The sequence below is a fragment of the Schistocerca gregaria genome, chromosome 8 (assembly GCF_023897955.1).
Source record: "Schistocerca gregaria isolate iqSchGreg1 chromosome 8, iqSchGreg1.2, whole genome shotgun sequence".
Taxonomy (NCBI): domain Eukaryota; kingdom Metazoa; phylum Arthropoda; class Insecta; order Orthoptera; family Acrididae; genus Schistocerca; species Schistocerca gregaria.
Genome location: NC_064927.1, coordinates 73,679,214 through 73,700,359, shown reverse-complemented (window position 1 = coordinate 73,700,359; position 21,146 = coordinate 73,679,214). Strand labels below are relative to the sequence as shown.

Sequence of the window (21,146 nt, the reverse complement as noted above, 5' to 3'; positions counted from 1 at the left end):
CTTCTCGGTATGCTGTCCGCATTGAAATCGCGACCAAGATGTGAGAGTTGAATAGTACTCCGTGGACGTGTGACGTGCAGAAATGTTCAGACACTTAGCCTTATAGCGTAACTTGCGAGAGATAGGAAACAGTCTCTTCGCTGGACGTAAATAGAATAGTGCTGTTCCTGACTCATAGAATTAACCGAACTCTTGTTCTGGTGTCCCAGACGACCACATCACAATAGTCTCGAGAATTTTAGTGTTTTTTGCAATATGTCATTACTTTACTCATCAGAGAAAGGAATCTCCTTCATTAGAATAACAGGAACGATGAGCGTACAGATGTTCATGCAAGTTTAGTCCACAGGAGCGTGCTGAAAAACACATATTGTTAAATGTCAGTCAGACACAGAACATTCCTACACAGAAAAATGAGTCCAGTTGGATGCGATGGAGTTTGACGTGACAGTAAGTGTAAGAGAAGTCGGAATGTCGGCAGTGTTTTAATGCACGTGGTTCTACTGGACTTGGGATAACTTATATTTCCTGTTCAATGGGCATCGACCGCTCTACAAGTTACAGGGAGAACCTCCAGTTCAGTGAGGAATCAGAAATACGATGCGACTTTACGAAAGTGGTCACAACGTATTCGACACAGACGCATACCGTATCTAAAATGAGCATTTCTCTGTACTGTCGCTTATAAAGATAAAGCTGGCCTCAACCCCAAGTTCACAATCGACGGCCACTGATTGGATAGCCGTGCTGCTATTGGAGGCGCCACCCTTGCCTTCTTATCTGATTTTTCCAGACAGTCACAGCACGGCAAACTGTTTAACGTTGTCCTCGAAACACTGTGCAACTTGGCGTACCTTACGTAATTGGCAGTTGCGAAAGAATCGATGCAGAATGCAACTAAATTGTAGCATCGATTGAGGATTGAACTTTCGACTTTTGGTTTGTAGTGTGGCACTGGCCCACTTATTGTTCGCATATTGTCGTTTTAATATGCCGCCTCCAATGACTTAGCAACGACGGTACGTTAGGATAGTGCTCACTGTACTGTTAATGTGAGAGAACCTTTACCTGCAACAGAGTGACAGAACGTTCCTTACCGTTTACCTTTAACGATTAAAAAATTAGAGTTACTGTGAGAATGGTGGAAGCTACCGTTTGGCTTCGTAGCGATAGTATGAGTCAGTAACTTGAACTGGCAAGAGAGATTTGGTTTCCTGTTGAGCAGATTGAGTAGTCTAAGAATGTAAAAGGAAGTAATTGCTTCGTCTTCTGTGAAATGTTCTGTTCCGTGAAATAAGTGACGCAGCACAGGGGGCCGCAGTGCGAGCTGGCCTACTTCGAAAGTGGCCGATCGATAATTGGAGCAGGCTGTCGACACATATTAGGATAAGTGATGCTGGCGGCAGCGGCAGTGCAAAAGCATCACAATGAGCCGCGAAGGCGAAGGAAAGAGCCCCCTTCGGCTTCCCAGAGCTACGTTTGTATGTTGTATACTTACATAGTAGAAAAGTGCGGCGTTTACTGAACAAATTTATTTTTTTCCTGGCGACACGCGCGGCGCTGTGTATGTATGTGTGTGTGTTTTTGTGTGAAGAGAAAGAGGCAGCAACATATAGAAACAGGAAGACTTGTGTAGACAGGTGCGTACGAACGAAACTTTGTACCAGCTGGACAATGCGTTGGCATGCTGTTGGAAGACTGACTTTCGAAAGACACATGTTTCGGTGATACACAAGGAGCAACATTCATTTTCGGGAAACTCATCACGTGTCCCAAGTAAACGCAGAGGAGCAAGTGTAAACAAGAATGTAATCTTAGGGTTTAAAGTCACGTCAACGATGAGATCATTAGAGACTGAGTACAAGGTCGAATTAGGGAAGCACGGGGAAACAATTCGGCTGTGTCTTTTTCAAAGGAACCGTCCAGGCGTTTGTCTGGAGCGATTTTTAACAACCTCGTTCGGTCTCTGTCGTTATGTCATCTGGTATTAATATGTTTCAGAGACCCATAGGAAAGTGCAAAAAGGGAAGTACGTCACGACTAGACGCTAGCATTTTGTGATCGGTAGTGAAATACAGCGTGAAACATTCTGAATATACTTCTGATGTGTAATCCACTGACAGTTAGTTACGTAAAACCTATTGCTTGTAGAATGAAATTCAGTACGCCGAGTGGTCAAGCTGTGACATTAATGATCATATTCACACGAAACGATGCCATTTTTCGGCTGATAATGTTATAAACTACTTGAGATGGGAGCGAGACCGGGTTTCAGCCTTACTCGATGTTATTCAGTGTGCACATTGAGCAAGCAGTAAAGGAAACCTAGAGGGAATCTGGAAAAAGAATTAAACATCAAGCATAACAAATAAGAACTTAAACGTCTATCGATGACACCGTTAGTTTGTCAGATGTGGTAAAGGAATGGACAGAGTATTAAAAAAAGTAAAAACGGAGTAATGGAATACAGTCGAAATAATTCAGACAGTGCTGACGGAACTAAATTAGGAAATGAGACACTGATACTGAGAGATGATTTTTCCTGTTTGGCGGGCAACATATGTGATGATGGCCGAAGTTGAGAGAATATCAAACGCGGACTAGCAATATCGAGAAAAAGAATCTTTGAAAAAGGAAAATTTGTTACCACCGAATATAAATGTAAGTGTTAGGAAGTCTTTTCTGAAAACATTTCTCGCGTGTGAGAGTTTATGAAAGTGAAACGTGTATGGCAAACAGCTCAAGCAAGAAGAGATGGGAGAGAAGCGAAGCTTATGAAATATAGTGCTACAGAAGAATGGTGAAGATCGGATGAGTAGATCGAACGGCTGATGAACAATTACTGAATCAAATTGGGGAGAAAACAAGTTTGTAGTACAAATTGAATAAAACAAGTGATAATATGCGTCCTAGGGCATTTTCAGTTCGATTATGGAGGGAAGTGTGTGAGGAGGGGGCAAAGGATAAAAGTTATAGAGGGTGACCAAAGGTAGACTATAGTAAGTAGGTGCAATTGCATGTAGGTTGCCCTGACTATGTACGGATGAAGGAGGCCTGCAGAAGGGCAGACAAGCGTAGAGAACTGCATCCAACCAGTCGCTGAACTCAAGGTCACAACAGCAACGACATTACACGTATTTTGTCGTTTCAGTGTCTCAGAAGGTAACTACATTTTCAGATGTCTCATTTCTCGCAATGCTTTACTTATTTCGTGCGACTCATTGGAGAGGAGAGTAAACAGTTACAAGTATGACGAGTGAACAACCAGCATTTGATTTTAATCCCTGAAATGAACAGGAACTTCTGTGTCTTAAGAATTCATGAATCTGTTTTCCTAGTGCGTTTTGCCTGTCAATATCCAGGACAGTGTTACACGTTTCATACTATCGTGATGGCGGCAGTCGACAGCGGAATTAAATTTATCTTTAGTTTACATGTTGCATCAGCCACACGTCGGTGGTAAACTAGACACTGGGAATTTCTTTTGTTTCCAGTGGAAAACACCAGTAGGACACTTCCACACGCTACAAGACACTTCCACAGACTCGACTGAATAGTGCATGAACTCCCGAACTCTCTGTTGACCCAGTGAGGTGGCGCATTCAGCAAGAGTGAAGTTCAAATCCACTCCCGCCACTCTATGTTTCGTGTTTCCTCTAGCTCGAGCAACACGAGCACTGGAATAGTTTCTCTTCCTGCGTCTCTAATGATCACGTCGTCGACATGATTCAGACCGTAATATTCCTTCCTTCTCAAATTTCGGTTTTGCGTACATAATTACCTCACACTCATCTTGTGTTGTTATACATCACAAACGATAGCTAGGAGCTTTGCAGAATTTCTCATAGCACTATTAAAAGTCAAGGACCGGTGTTTCCATTTGTATGTGGAAAGTAAATAAAAATGAACCGTCTGAATCAATGTTGGCAGTATCGTTGTTGTGGTCATCAGTCCGAAGAATCGTCTGATGCAGCTGTCCACGCCATTTCACCCTGTGCAAGCCTTTTCACTTCTGCATCACAAGTGTTTGCCTTGGTCTCCCTCTATAATTTTTACCCGTCACACTTCCCCACATTACCAAAACTTCGATGCCTTGATACCTCAGGTTGTGTGCTAACAATCGACCCTTTGTTTTAGCCAGGTTGTGCCATAAACATATTATCTCCGCTGTTCGGTTCGTTACCTCTTCAATAGTTACTCGAGCTATCCATATAAGATTCGGCCTTCTACTGATGGTAGACCCTGAAGAAGGCCGCTGCAACAGTGACTGAAACGTTGGTTTTTCACCAGCAGCAGTAGTTTCATACATTATGACGCGGCACCATACCCAGAAAACTTTTATGTCGACTGACTGTGGTCACAGAAGCCTACACTATTATGTCAGCTTCGGCTATCCCGCTGTGCGCTTTCTGTCCGACCCAAATTCCCATCTTATCGCACACTACGTACGTAGCGACCCCTGTCCCCCTTACTCGATGCTCGCCGCCTCACGTTGCTTTCCCGCAATGATCTCAAAGCCCGTCAAGGTATATACGAGTATTCCCTCAGCATCGCCTGATTTCATTTGAGTAAACCATTACCTTCTTTATACTTTTGCTGAATGTCGTCGTATGATCTCTTTTAGAGACACTGCCTATTCCGCTCGGCTGATCATGCTATGCCGTTTTTAAGTGATTTACGGCATTTGAGAGTATTATAAACATTGTACAATACCTGCTGGTATACCATAACGCTTAGGGCGCTAACTTGCGAGACGAGGAAGTGCAAAGGTGAAGAGAGAAACATCGTACCAGGAGTCCACTGCAGCAGTTGGCTCGGTAAATACTCGTTGAGAGTCAGCTTTGGTGTAGTTCTGTTCGAGGAAGTAAAAGAATAATCTTGGAGAGGTCGTTTGTGTAGCACTGTCATTGTGTGCGTGGACGTTGACCTACCGGATGACCGTTTCTTCCTATCGGTGTAACACAGGCAGCGGAATGTGCTGGATGTAGGGAGCAGTGTTCTGTGTTCCCTCAAGTAGCACCAGACGGGTGCCGTCACGGTTGGCTACGGCTCACCAGGTCGTGATGCACTGCGTGGATTCGACCCCCCCAATCTCTCTCATCCTTCAAACATATGTTAGAAAAGTAAATTAAATAGATGTATGGGACGTCGCAGGTGCCATAAGAGATGGTCTGTGGATGGCGGATAGTTTTAATATTGTAGTTACAGGAGTGTAAGTTGCAAGAACACTCGGGCAGCGTATTACCTCATTCGACATAACGTCTCGCGACATCACCACGAAGGGGAAATCCGAGAAATTGGAGCTCATTCGTGATGGATAGTGTCCTGAAAAGGGATTGCAATATGAAAACCAGGGTATTGGAATGAGACACTGAAAGTAGTGATTATTGCTATTTATAATGATGATGCTCCGTTTCTAGGCTACGACAGTGGAAATGCCTTCCGATCATCCAGATTTAGGTTTTATTGTCATTTCTCTGAGTCTCTTGAGGCAAGCATCGGGACGGTTCCTTGGGAAGGAAACAGCCGATTTTTCTGCGTACCCGTCTCCCAGTTGGAGCTCCTGCTCTGTCTCTAGTGAGCTTGTCGTCAACGGGACGCTGAAGCCCGATCTTTTTCATTTCTGTAGAGGGGATTCAGTCAGGCGGAAGTGGTGCACGCTCGCACCACTGGGCATAACCGTGCGCCGTTCGTCCCTTCACTGTCTTACGTCAAGCCCTCCTCACACGGGAAGTGAAAGTGTTTGCGGGCTTCACGTTCCACGTCGCACCGTAGCGTAAAAGTCAGATTTTTGATTCGTGGAGGATAACCTGGCCAATAAGATCTAGGATCGCGTGCTACGTCACAAGCAGAACTAGCGAGACGACGTAATGGATTATGTCGTTTTGCGGTTGAAAACCTTATTTGGTACTACGTTTTACATTATAACTTACGTTCTACGAATACACTCTGTCTCGTAGCGCCAGTACATTCAGAGTTTCTTAAAAATGCGTAGTATATCGTACGATTTGTTGTAATAACGTGACGGGAAACGTTACATTGATGATTAAAGAATTTTCGTATTCCGTGGTTTTCGTATTAGAACTTGCTTGTAATGAAAGCCTGTTCTTTAACAAAAACACATCGTTCTTGGTATGATTAGCTGTAATCAAATGTCAGTTAATGCACATTGGGACGGCCGGTGTGGCCGTGCGGTTCTAGGCGCTTCAGTTTGGAACCGCGTGACCGATACGGTCGGAGGTTCGAATCCTGCCTCGGGCATGGATGTGTGTGACGTCCTTAGGTTAGTTAGGTTTAAGTAGTTCTAAGTTCTAGGGGACTGATGACCTTAGAAGTTAAGTCCAGAGTGCTCAGAACCATTTTTTAATGCACATTGGCGACAAAACCTTCAGGATATATTAACATCAGAGGCATGTACCGAGGTGACAAAAGTCATCGGATGCCTCCTAATGTCGTGTCGGACCTCCTTTTGCCCAGAATAGTGCAGCGATTCGACGTGACATTGATTCGAGAAGTCGTCAAGAAGTCGCTGGAAGCCCCTGCAGAAATATTGAGCCATGCTGCCGCTATAGCCGTTTATAATTACGAAGGTGTTGTCGGTGCAGGATTTTGAGTGCGAACTGACCTCTCAGATGTGACCCATAAATGTTCGATGAACATGTCGGGAAATCTGGCCAAATCATTCTCTCTAATTGTTCAGAATGTTCTTCGAACCGATCGTGAACAATTTTGTTGAGGTGACGTGGTGCATTCTCATCCACAAAAGTTCTATCGCTGTTTGGGAACATAAGGCACTGAATGGCTGCAAATGGCCTCCAAATAGCCGAAAATAATCATTTCCAGTCAATGATCGGTTCAGCTGGACTCAGCCTATCAATGTATACACAGCCCACACCGTTATGGAGTCATCACCAACTTGCACAGTGCCTTTTGACAACTGTGGTCGGTGGCTTCGTGGGATCTGCTCCATATTCGAACCCAACCATCAGCTCTTGCAAACTGAAATCGGGACTCATCCGACCAGGCCGTATCTTTCCAGTCGTTCCAACCGATATGGTTACGAGAGGCGCTGCAGACGATGTCGTGCTGCTAGCAGAGAAACCCGTGTCGGTCGGTTGCTGCCATAGCCCATTAACGCCAGATTTCGCTGCACTGTCCTAACGCATACGTTCGTCGTACATCACACATTGAGCTCTGCGGTTGTTTCACACAGTGTTGATTGTGTGTTAGCAGTGACAACTCTACTCAAACGCCGCTGCTGTCGGTCGTTAAGTGAAGGCCGTCGGTCACTGCATCGCCCGTGATCGGTTATAACGCCTGACATTTGGTATTCTGAGCACATTCTTGCCACTGTGGATCTCGGGATATTTAAATCCATGACGCTTTCCGTAGTGGAATGTCCCGCTCTTCTAGGTCCAACTACTTCTCGGCGTTCTAGGTCTGTTAATTCCCGTCGTGCGGCCATAATCACGTTGGGAATCTTTTCACATCGATTACCTGAGTACAAATGACATCTCCGCCAATGCACTGACCTTTTATACTTTCTGTACACAATTCTATCGCGATCTATATATGTGCACATCACTGTTCTGTTACTTAGTGACCTCACTGTAGACATACATGACAGCAGTTCACTGTAGTGTAGAGGATGGTTGAAAAGTTCAGTCTAATTTTTTCAGCTCCAGCTGTTTGCAATTTTTTATTCAGTGACGCATTTTCTGAAACACTCTGTACGTATGTTATTACGTCAACAGCATGTTGTTGTTGTTGTGGTCTTCAGTCCTGAGACTGGTTTGATGCAGCTCCCCATGCTACTCTGTCCTGAGCAAGCTCCTTCATCTCCCAGTACCTACTGCAACCTACATCCTTCTGAATCTGCTTAGTGTATTCATCTCTTGGTCTCCCTCTACGATTTTTACCCTCCACGCTGCCCTCCAATGCTGAATTTGTGATCCCTTGATGCCTCAAAACATGTCCTACCAACCGATCCCTTCTTCTAGTCAAGTTGTGCTACAAACTTCTCTTCTCCCCAATCCTATTCAATACCTTCTCATTAATTACGTGATCTATCCACCTTATCTTCAGCATTATTCTGTAGCACCACATTTCTAAAGCTTCTATTCTCTTCCTGTCCAAACTAGTTATCGTCCATGTTTCACTTCCATACATGGCTACACTCCATACAAATACTTTCAGAAACGACTTCCTGATACATAAACCTATACTCGATGTTAACAAATTTCTCTTCTTCAGAAACGCTTTCCTTGCCAGTCTACATATTATATCCTCTCTACTTCGACCATCATCAGTTATTTTACTTCCTAAATAGCAAATCTCCTTTACTACTTTAAGTGTCTCATTTCCTAGTCTAATTCCCTCAGCATTACCCGATTTAATTTGACTACATTCCATTATCCTCGTTTTGCTTTTGTTGATGTTCATCTTATATCATCTTTTCAAGACGCTATCCATTCCGTTCAACTGCTCTTCCAAGTCCTTTGCTGTCTCTGACAGAATTACAATGTCATCGGCGAACCTCAAAGTTTTTACTTCTTCTCCATGAATTTTAATAGCTACTCTGAATTTTTCTTTTGTTCCCTTTACTTCTTGCTCAATATACAGATTAAATAACATCAGGGAGAGGCTACAACCCTGTCTCACTCCTTTCCCAACAACTGCTTCCCTTTCATGCCCCTCGACTCTTATGACTGCCATCTGGTTTCTGTACAAATTGTAAATAGCCTCTCGCTCCCTGTATTTTACCCCTGCCACCTTCAGAATTTGAAAGAGAGTATTCCATTGTCAAAAGATTTCTCAAAGCCTACAAATGATAGAAACGTAGATTTGCCTTTTCTTAATCTTTCTTCTAAGATAAGTCGTAAGGTCAGTATTGCCTCACGTGTTCCAACATTTCTACGGAATCCAAACTGATCCTCCCCGAGGTCCGCATCTACCAGTTTTTCCATTCGTCTGTAAAGAATTTTGCAGCTGTGACTTATTAAACTGGTAGTTCGGTAATTTTCACATCTGTCAGCATCTGCTTTCTTTGGGATTGGAATTATTATATTCTTCTTGAAGTCTGAGGGTATTTCGCCTGTCTCATACATCTTGCTCACCAGTTGGTCGAGTTTTGTCATGACTGGCTCTCCCAAGGCCGTCAGTAGTTCTAATGGAATGTTGTCTGCTCCCGGGGCCTTGTTTCGACTCAGGTCTTTCAGTGCTCTGTCAAACTCTTCACGCAGTGTCTTATCTCCCATTTTGTCTTCATCTACATCCTCTTCCATTTCCATAATATTGTCCTCAAGTACATCGCCCTTGTATAAACCCTCTATATACTCCTTCCACCTTTCTGCCTTCCCTTCTTTGCTTAGAACTGGGTTGCCATCTGAGCTCTTGATATTCATACAAGTGGTTCTCTTTTCTCCAAAGGTCTCTTTAATTTTCCTGTAGGCAGTATCTATCTTACCCCTAGTGAGAGAAGCTCCTACATCCTTATATTTGTCCTCTAGCCATCCCTGCTTAGCCATTTTGCACTTCCTGTCGATCTCATTTTTGAGACGTTTGTATTCCTTTTTGCCTGCTTCATTTACTGCATTTTTATATTTTCTCCTTTCATCAATTAAATTCAATATTTCTTCTGTTACCCAAGGATTTCTAGCAGCCCTCGTCTTTTTACCTTCTTGATACACTGCTGCCTTCACTACTTCATCCCTCAGAGCTACCCATTCTTCTTGTACTGTACTTCTTTCCCCCATTCCTGTCAATTGTTCCCTTATGCTCTCCTTGAATCTCTGTACAACCTCTGGTTCTTTCAGCTTATCCGGATCCCATGTACTTAAATTCCCACCTTTTTGCTGTTTCTTCAGTTTTAATCTGTCATAACCAATAGATTGTGGTCAGAGTCCACATCTGCCCCTGGAAACGTCCTACAATTTAAAACCTGATTCCTAAATCTTTGTCTTACCATTTTATAATCTATCTGATACCTTTTAGTATCTCCAGAATTCTTCCATGTATACAACCTTCTTTTATGATTCTTGAACCAAGTGTTAGCTATGATTAAGTTATGCTCTGTGCAAAATTCTACCAGAGGGCTTCCTCTTTCATTTCTTACCCCCAATCCATATTCACCCACTATGTTTCGTTCTCTCCTTTTTCCTACTGACGAATTCCAGTCACCCATGACTATTAAATTTTCGTCTCCCTTCACTACCTGAATAATTTCTTTTATCTTATCATACATTTCTTCAATTTCATCTGCAGAGCTAGTTGGCATATAAACTTGTACTACTGTAGTAGGCATGGGCTTTGTGTCTATCTTGGCCACAATAATGCGTTCACTATGCTGTTTGTAGTAGCTTATACGCACTCCTATTTTTTTGTTCATTATTAAACGTACTCCTGCATTACCCCTATTTGATTTAGTGTTTATAACCCTGTATTCACCTGACCAGAAGTCTTGTTCCTCCTGCCACCGAACTTCACTAATTCCCACTATACCTAACTTTAACCTATCCATTTCCCTTTTTAAATTTTCTAACCTACCAGCCCGATTAAGGGATCTGACATTCCACGCTCCGATCCGTAGAACGCCAGTTTTCTTTCTCCTGATAACGACGTTTCCCGAGTAGTTCCCGCCCGGAGATCCGAATGGACTATTGTACCTTCGGAATATTTTACCCAATAGGACGCGATCATCATTTAATCATACAGTAAAGCTGCATGTCCTCGGGAAAAATTACGGCTGTCGTTTCCCCTTGCTTTCAGCCGTTCGCAGTACCAGCAGAGCAAGGCCGTTTTGGTTAATGTTGCAAGGCCAGATCAGTCAATCATCCAGACTGTTGCCCCTGTAACTACTGAAAAGGCTGCTGCCCCTCTTCAGGAACCGTATGTTTGTCTGGCCTCTCAACAGATACCCCTCCGTTGTGTGTACAGAGCACTCTCCTTAGAAGTGAGTTTGTTCGTCTTTATGAAAATACCAGGGAACATAGACCAACGAATTGCAAGGTTACTTTTTACGTCACTGCCTAATTCGATAGCTTTTCAATATGTATTCACTCAAAGTACTTTCCATACTGTGCGGTCGGTAATTTTTTTAGAAATATTGTGAATGATTGTGTGCTGACACAAGCGTCTCAACGCATGCATACACCAAAATTTAACAGAAACATTGCAGTAAGTAAATAATTTTTTGGGTTTATCTACAAGGGAGCTAACACTATTTGCTGTAGGAGATTTTGCAATTCGTTGTTTAAAGTCTTCTATTTCACATCTAGAGTTTTATTACGAAGTGCGAATTGTGAAATAATTTTTGCCTTATATGGAAGACAACTGTAAATACGTGCGGCACTGTTTTTACTAGAAGTTTTAAATGGTTATTTTCTCAGTGACTGGAAAGGGAACTTTTCTATCTTTTGTTTGTGTGTGATATAGCCAGAAAGACTCGAATGGCGTGTGGAGAAGGGAGGAAGTTAGTTTCAACAGCGAACTCATTTTCGTAAACTGCGTGATTTTCGAGCCAGATACAGCCGACAAGTGCCGCTGGAGAGCGGGACGACAGCAAATCTCGGCCTGCTTCACGGTGAGGAACGCGCCCAGTGTGAGGACGACAACCGTGGGGATCGCTTTCGAGAAGAAGGCGAGCAGACGGCAGTTCTGGCTCCGCTTCTCGAAAACGATTCCTGGTGGATATAGCCGACACTCTCGATACTTCCTCGGTCTCTGTTGTGTAATCTACAACGACTGCACTTGTTTACCTACTCTTCGGCACTTAACACAGCGTCACGCATTGCCCCGTTCCCAGGAAGGCGTAACGTATAGGGAAACGCCAGCTGTACAGCTGGTTCCTCGTTAGCCCAATTTGTCGATGAGCGGTGGATGGGACGTAAAACGGAATGGGCTCTGTGAAGGGTAGCGACACTGTTTGTTAGGTGCAAAATTGTTAGTGCCGTCCCGTCCGCGAGAGATAATGGATGGGCTTGTACGAGGCGGCGGCGGCTGGCGTTGCGAGAGGGAGACGGCTTAATTAGCCAGAGGGCAGGGGTTTCGCGGATGTCGCCGGCTAATTGCCGCCCGGCTCCCGAAAAGGGCCGCCGGCTGACCGTGAACAAGTGCAGCCACCGCGCCGAAGTACTGCGTTTCGGGTCCCGTTAGCGGGGCGTCTTCAGGTGGACAGAGCACGCAGCAGCTCCGTAATGCCAATTAGGTACTCCGCGACGGCAATAACTCGCGCCTGATGAGGCATGTGTCGCTGTGTGAGCTGTTCGACGTCGTAACCTGCTGCTGCGTCGGTTAGTGAGAAGCCAGCGACATTCGAAATCCAGTAGCGTGGGGCGGCATGGTATTCATACACTCTCATCTCGGTTTATCGTATTGTCCATAAGTTCGAGATTTCTTCACTAACATATTGTTACTAAGCAATTATCTCGGAGGATTCAGAGTAGAATTTTTCGAAAACTACAAGACATACAGAACCTGATGTGTATCAATATATATAGCGTCTCTCCCAAGTTTTTAACTTAATATTGCCGGTGCTCAATATGAGCACCACATGTGATACGGCGAAGGTCAGAAACTGCGTTCAGTTCGTGGAAGTCATTGACGCGAACTGTTCAGTTAGAAGCGACGTCTGTTCACCGTTTCGTCTATCAGTAGGCGGATTTTTGTCTACATGGCTTGGCTCTGAGCTCTATGCGACTTAACTTATGAGGTCATCAGTCGCCTAGAACTTAGAACTAATTAAATCTAACTAACCTAAGGACATCACACACATCCACGCCCGAGGCAGCATTTGAACCTGCGACCGGAGCGGTCGCTCGGCTCCAGACTGTAGCGCCTAGAACCGCAAGGCCACTAAGGCCGGCTTGTCTACATGTTCAGACAGGAATGCCTTGTAGCGTCTCTACGCCAAGGCAGTTATAACGAATGGAAACTAGCTGAGATGCTCCACTCGTGTGTGATATTTAACAGCACATCTTTTACTTTTCGCACAGTCGTGTTCTGATAGCCTAGAGACACTTGTGACTATACCTGTGTCTGTCGTACATCGTTGCACTTTCAGTGTTTTTTAACATTCTTCCCCAAAAATTCGAGCAGATGCTCTGTTCATTGAGTCTCCAGGCCTTAGACATACGTGTAAGCAGATGGCAGATCATCCCACGCACATTACTTTGAGACCAGCAACTAAGTTAGGAAATAAATATTTACATATATTCGTGAGGTTCAGTGAGACAGTGAGAGCCAAAGCTTCTTGGTCGTGCAATCAGGCAATACAAAGTTTACAGAATGCGGATTAGAAAATTTATAAAAAAAATAAACGAAACACTTCATAAAACACAAAAAATCGTGCGTGGGTTTTTAATAAATAACACATTGCAGAGAAAAGTTGACAACTAGTGCGAGGAACTCCTGAACAGAATAGAAAGTGTGTGGCACAACGAAACCTTTCAATTTAGATTTATTACTCAGTTTTTTCGGTCCTCCTCGAAACGTGTTGAAAACGAGACCTGCCGGAAACTTCACCCATTTCTCTATAATGCTTAGTGAATTGTTACCTAAGTATAGATCGTCTCATCGTATAGCGTTCACTGAGTGAATGTTGCAGTTTCTTCTGAATGAGGCAAATGTTGTCAACAACAAGTTCTACAGGGACGGCAGACTTAGCACTGCGAGAAACCTGGGCAACGGTGTGCACCAAGTTTGCGAACTGACGTCGCAGATCAGTCTGAGCGCCCTAAGAATGTTCTCGGTGAGTGCACAGAGGTTCCCACAATGTAACACTATACGAGAAAACAGAACATAAAGCAAGGTAGACAAGCCTTCGCGTTTCAGTGTCAGATACAGTGGAGATCATTCTTGTAGTGGAATGCCAGCGTTCAGTTTCTGAAAATGACCGTGAACCTAACTGTTCCTTGAAAGCCTTCCATCCCCTTATGTATAATTTAAAATGACCTACCTCGCTGACTGACCATTTCGGGACAATACAGCTTCGCTTTTAGAAACGTTCCGTGCTAGAAACGGTATACATTGCTTTTTGTTGTGTTTAACGATTAATCTGTTCTCTGAAAGCCACCGAGCTGGTATTATTAGGTACCCTATTTGCTAGATCATTTACGTTACATTGTTCGTCTTTCGCAATAATTCTTCTCTGATCTGGAGAAAAATTCTGTCGTGTTTAGTGGCAGATCATCGACGTGTATCAAGAAGATCAACGATACCCTGAGGCGTCCCGCGCTTTAGATGATCCCATTCACGTTGAGACCTCAAAGAGTCGAACATCACAGATGTAACGAACGAAGGTATTCATAACCAGTTCGTCCGCAGCTCGTGGTCGTGCGGTAGCGTTCTCGCTTCCCGCGCCCGGGTTCCCGGGTTCAATTCCCGGTGGGGTCAGAGATTCTCTGTGCCTCGTGATGACTGGGTGTTGTGTGATGTCCTTAGGTTAGTTAGGTTTAAGTAGTTCTAAGTTTTAGGGGACTGATGGCCATAGATGTTAAGTCCTATAGTGGTCAGAGCCATTTGAACCATAACCAGTTCGAGGCTCAGTGAGATTTCCCGAGAAAGGATTGGCAGGTTAACATCGCGTAATCAGAAACTGTAAGTATAAGTGTTTATACAAGTTACTTTTTTAGGTGAAGATTTTTGTAGATCACGGAGAGATGCTAATACCTTCTTGCACATTGCAGTTACGTGCTCAGTCGAATTAAATTTTCATTTATTATTAGGCCCTTCTCCTAGACACTTTTTGCTGAGGGATAGAAGATGATTTACGTCCCATTTAGGATTAAATATTGTAGGGATCCCCGATATTTCGGGCTAATGAGCCTAGACTGACCAGTCTGTACCACTTGTACAGTGTGTTTAGTAGATTTGTTAGATTTGTTGCATCTTCTGAATGTTTTGCCAGTAATGCAGTCTTTGGTTCGACTTTCCCATAACGTTTTCTGTATGAGGGTTTTCACTGTAAGTTATTCGTAATTGTAGCGCCTAGGTATTTCATGGATTCGACAGCCTTTACATCTATGGGACGTATCGTGTAACTGATGCTTAAAAGACTTTTCTCAGTGACCACACATTTTATTGCTTAGGGTCAACTGAAATCTTTCACGCCCTACAGATATCAGGCCTAAATCATTTTGCAATTTGTAAACTTGACTTTCATCAGCAAAACTGACTGTCAAACAGAACAGTAGTTTTAATTTGAATATAATGATTTTTACAGAACAAGCAACAGAATTGCTGTTTATCGAATGGAGGGCGCACTGTGAATATTTTGGTTTGGAAAAGGCAGCTCTTTATCTGAGTTCTTGTTCATAACACCAGACGTGCAGAGCGTATACTACGTAATAAGGCTGTCTGACGTGACGTGCGTGCGTGAGAAAGATAGAGAGAGAGAAAGAAAGAAAGAAAGGGGGGATGGAGGGGCGCAGAGGATTCTGTGTTACAGTCTGCTATACTTATTCGAGAGAGCACCGTTCTCTTCGAAAGCTGAAGGAATATGTACACGCAGATTGACGTTGTAGCTACTGGGAATGAGAAACTTGCTTTCTGAAGGATAATTTCTCAAGTGGTGAAATTTATTCGCTTGCCAACTGCCGTTCTGATTACTTCAACCAGCTCGGAGCGGCAGCGAAGTTGGAAATTGCCCATACAGAATAATGATTGTGCGCTTCTGAGAGCAGGGTAATTGCCCTCGCTGCCGTGAACTGGGGCGCTTCTGATCTTCGCTTGCTACCTGTCGATCCACGTCGGCCGCCTCGCTAAATTTGCTTTATTTTCTTTATGTATGAGGGGGATACTTATAGAAGTTACATTTTTTGAAGTCATCAGTCATTATGGCTTAGTGCCTACTTCCATCTCGTCTCACGTCTGCCAAAATTTCCACTTGCGCACAGAGGAGAGGAGGTGGTGTAGTACAAGTAATGCTCCACGCCGAGGTTCTGGTCTCTATTCCGAAACCTCTGCGCGTTGTCTCCCGAAGTGAGAGCATTGACACTGTTGATGGCGTTACGTCCTTCGGATGGGGTCATAAAGCTCGTGTTGATAGAGAGAAGCAGACTGTGCTCTCATTACTATCACCACCACCACCACTGCCATCGACCTAAACATGATCTAAACTATATACACACTCGTTTCAGTAAGCTTGTAGTGGACGGATTTTGTTAATATTTATCTACATCTATACTTCGCAATCCACCGTACTACTAGCCATTTTCTTTCCTGTTCCACTCGCAAACAGAACGAGGGAAATACGACAACGACTGTCTATACGCCTCCATATGAGCCCTAATTTCTCGTATCTTATCTTCGTGTTGCTTACGCGCAATGTATGTTGAACGTAATGGAGTCGTTCGGCAGTCAGCTTCAAATGCCGGTTGTCTAAATTTTCTGCATTGTTTTCCTTGAAAAGAACGTCGCCTTCCCGTTTGAGTTCTCGAAACATTTCCGTAATACTTCCGTGTTGTTCGAAACTACCGGTAACGAATCTAGCAGCCTGCCTCTGAGTTGCTTGTATGTCTTCACTTAATGCGACCGGGTACGGATCCAAACACTCGAGGAATACTCAAGAACAGGTCGTAAAGCATCCTACATGCGGTGTCCTTTACAGGTGGACCACTCTACATCCACGTCTATACCCGCAAGCCACCTGACGGTGTGTGGCGGAGGGTACTTTGAGTACCTCTATCGGCTCTCCCTTCTATTTCAGTCTCGTATTGTGCGTGGAAAGAAAGATTGTCAGTATGCCTCTGTGTGGGCTCTAGTCTCTCTGATTTTATCCTCATGGTCTCTTCGCGAGATATACGTAGGAGGGAGCAATATACTGCTTGACTCCTCGGTGAAGATATGTTCTCGAAACTTTAACAAAAGCCCGTACCGAGCTACTGAGCGTCTGTCTTGCAGAGTCTTCCACTGGAGTTTATGTATCATCGCGAAAACGTTACGGCGAGTACTAAATGGTCCTGTAACGAAGCGCGCTGCCCTCCATTGGAGCTTCTCTATCTCTTCTATGCCGCGCGGGATTAGCCGAGCGGTCTAGGGCGCTACAGTCATGGACTGTGAGGCTGGTCCTGGCGGAGGTTCGAGTCCTCCTTCGGGCATGGGTGTGTGTGTTTGTCCTTAGCATAATTTAGGTTTAGTATGTAAGCTTAGGGACTGATGACCTTAGCAGTTAAGTTCCATAAGATTTCACACACATTTGTACATTTTTATCTCATCTATCAACCCTATATGGTGCGGATCCCACACTGGTGAGCAGTATTCAAGCAGTGGGCGAACAAGTGTACTGTAACCTACTCCCTTTGTTTTCGGACTGCATTTCCTTAGGATTCTTGCAATGAATCTCAGTCTGGCATCTGCTTTACCGACGATTTATTTCATATGGTCATTCCATTTTAAATCACTCCTAATGCGTACTTCCAGATAATTTGTGGAATTAAATACTTCCAGTTGCTGACCTGCTATATTGTAGCTAAATGATAAATGATCTTTCTTTCTATGTATTCGCAGCACATTACACTTGTCTATATTGAGATTCAATTGTCATTCCCTGCACCATGGCTCAATTCGTTGCAGATCCTCCTGCATTTCAGTATAATTTTCCATTGTTACAACCTCTCGATATACTAGAGCATCATCCGCAAAAAGCCTCAGTGAACTTCCCATGTCATCCACAAGGTCACTTATGTATATTGTGAATAGCAACGGTCCTACTACACTCCCCTGCGGCACTCCTGAAATTGATCTTACTTAGGAAGACTTCTCTCCATTGAGGATGACATGCTCTTTCTTAAGATTCTCCCAATAACAGAAGTCGACCATTCGCCTTCCCTACCACAGTTCTCACAGGCTCTTTCCATTTCATATCGCTCTGCAACTTTGCGCCCAGATATTTAAACGACTTGACTGAGTCAAGGACACTACTACTGCTGTATCCAAACATTACAGCTTTGTTCTTCCTACTCACCTGCATTAACTTTACATTTAGAGCTAGCTGCCACTCATCACACCAACTACAAATTTTGTTTAGGTCGTCTTGTATCTGCCTACAGTCATTTAACTTCGGCACCTTACCGTACACCACGGCATCATTAGCCAACAAACGCTTATTGCTGCCCACCCAGTCCGCCAAATCATCTATGTATATACAGAACAACAGCGGTCCTATCACATTTCCCTCTGGCACACCTGATGATACCTTTGTCTCAGATGAACAATCGTCGTCGAGGACAACAGACGTGGTTTATTAATTATCATTTAATTTTGTTTTCACTTGGTTGAGGCATTTGCATAACAAATAAAGATATTGGGAGCCTCAGCCGCAATAACGTATTTACATTGTCACAAAGTTTTGTTCTGACTGACAACAGTGTTTTGGACCAGGCTATAAATACTTAAGAAATTCTTCTCACAAACTACCTGAGCTCTTTTGATTAGTACTAATGAAAAACGGTGTGCCCATTATCTGTCGCCACTAGAAAGAGAATCCCCAGCGGTCACACTACCGAATGACCAGCTCTTTTTCGGTCCAGTTAAAATATTTACGCAACTTTCTGAACTGCTGCGTACATTTCCCAGGGGAGAAAGACGGCAGAGAACTGCCAAGAAAGTCATTCCTAGAAGGCACACAGTGCCTTGGCAAGTAGTCCCTTGGGCATTGAGTGTTGATGTCCCGTCTCTTTTGGACGTATCCTTTTGCCCCCTCTGTCTTTGAGAAAATGTGCTTTGACTGGAGGCCGACAGTACGCGTTGAGCCCGCTTTCGGGTGGACATACAACAGACGCTCGTGGATCGCCCTGTGGCCCTCCTCGCCGGCTGGTTCACGCCGTAGAACTGCCTGCGGTTCTGACTTTAGGCAGCTGCTGTAGCTGATCGGCGAGCTGGGCGTCCCGTCTGGCCGGCGGGCAGCGCTACTCACGAGTGCCCTCTGGTTTTGAGGAGAGAGCAGCATGGAAACTGCAAGGCGCACAAAAATATATACATATTAGGGGACAGAGCATCTGTCCAAGTTCTTAACTCGCATTACAAGTGCTCAACATGGGCACTATTTGTGACACGAGTTCATTGGAATCGCTGCTATCTGGGTGCAGCGTGCCATTGGGTGGTCTATCTGCAGGCGCGAACTTCTTTCGTGTGAGAATACGGAGAAGGTGATTTATCTACATCAGGGCCGGACTTCACGCTGCAGCTAGTGCGACCCGCGCTCGGCTTTGTTCGGTCCTATTCGGCAGTACCCAGGATATGCGACATTTCATTTGGTATTGCGCCGCGGCGTTTGTCGGTCGGCACAGTGCTCTGAGTTCGGCAGAATTGCGCTGTCATCGCTGTTTAATCTTGTTCGTGGCGTGAAGGACGTTGACAGGTTCAGTGGATGTCTGCACAAAAAGAAGCAGTCCAGCGATCTGTCGTCGCAATTCTTCAAAATGAATAGGAATGACGGAAGAGAGGGATAAGAATTGTCAATTCGCATATTTGCTGTGAAACGACGCTACAATACCGTGCAGAAAGAATGAAAGAGCAGAAAAATACACCGACCGGCAGACGGTATTCTTTATTCTGTACATCAAAAGGAATTTTGTGTTAAATTTGCATGCCTGGAGCACGTGAAGAAACTGGTGGTACGAGTAGTAAAATTTCTGAAGTTGCACGCATTATTCCATTGTCAGCTGCAACGCTTTTCAATGTTGCTGAACGGAGAGCACAGGGACTTCACATGTTACTGCAGAGGACGTGGGTTACGTCAAGGGGCATGTCTGGACGATTTTCCGGTTTAAAACTCGCTACTGTTGAATTGATAAGGAAAAAAGGAGTGCAGGGACGAAAACTAGAACATTCAGAATGGGGTGCAGCGTTCGCATTTTTATGGACTTGCCTGTACACTGGCCACAGTAATATATTTCAGGGTAACTTCTTTCTGATTTGACGGAGACATATTTAAAAAGAAAATCGCATTGTAGATGGGACACATTTGAAGAAGACAACCCAGTTCCCTAACATCACTGCCGTTAAAGAAAACGCATAGTTTCAGGAATCCATTGTGCCCTTGAAAGAATTACGAGGATAGTTTCCTAACCGTTTTGAGGACACTGCCAGTCTTACATGCGTTTTCGAGCAGTTTTCGAGACAGTATGCTGTTACAGTTGAAAGCGCCGCTGTGCTTGAGCAAATGTAACTGGTTACCTACAGGGTAATTTCTGTTTTAATGACAAATCCTTATATGTTAAAACTGTCTAATATGTCTAAATAGCTTCCGTCAGGTAGAGTTTCCAAGTCTCCATAATGGGGTTGTAAAAAATGCTACAATTTTTCGATCGACATAATTCAGCCAAAGACCTTTTCTCGATTATGAAACCAAATAAGTAACGCTTACGTGGCAACTTTACTGCGAAACCCTGTGAAATTGTCTTGGTCTGTCCGTATGCACCAGATAAGAATTATATTATGTCTTTAGCTCGCCAAAAATAATTAAATCATAGTGATAACTAGTTTTGTTTGTGACCTATGTTCTTGGCAAATGTGAAATATAAAAGCAAGTTGTATCCAGCATGACTGTACTGTCACAGAAATGCGGCGCGTTTTCCCCTCTGTCCTTTCCTCGCGCTCAGACAGCGCGGCATGGCGGTGGGGGAAATGTGCCACCCAGGTTGAGTGCTTTGGCACTCTGGCCTAGGCACGGCCTGCGAGCCGTAATCCTGAGCGTTCCTGGTCTACCCGTTCTGACAAGCATTCCCCTGGGTTGTATGCACTGCAGCTACGCCACGCCGTGTGTTGCGATTTGATCCTAGGAAGATACTCTGTGCACTGACACGTGTCATTGCCCTTGTAGGTGTCGTGTCGCTCTTTTATTTAATCCCAGAGGTACTTACGAATAACCCTGTATTAAAACTGTGTGCCGTACCGAGACTCGATCTCGGGACTTTTGTCTTTCGCGGGCAAGTGCTCTACCAGCTGAGCTAGCACGACTCACGCATCGTCCTCACAGCTTTACTTCTGTCAGTATATCGTCTCCAACCTTCCAAACTTTACAGAAGCTCTCCTGCGAACCTTGCAGAACTAGCACTCCTGAAAGAAAGGATATTGTGGAGGCATGGCTTAGCCACAGCCCGGGGGACGTTTCCAGAATGAGATTTTCACTCTGCAGCGGAGTGTCC

The 21,146-nt window shown here is 44.3% G+C and overlaps 1 protein-coding gene across 1 annotated transcript in view; it reads left to right on the top strand.

Annotated features, from left to right (window-relative positions):
• The window catches only part of LOC126284555 (GAS2-like protein pickled eggs), a 789,773-nt gene that overhangs the window by 126,965 nt on the left and 641,662 nt on the right, over window positions 1–21,146 (top strand). The window lies entirely within an intron of this gene.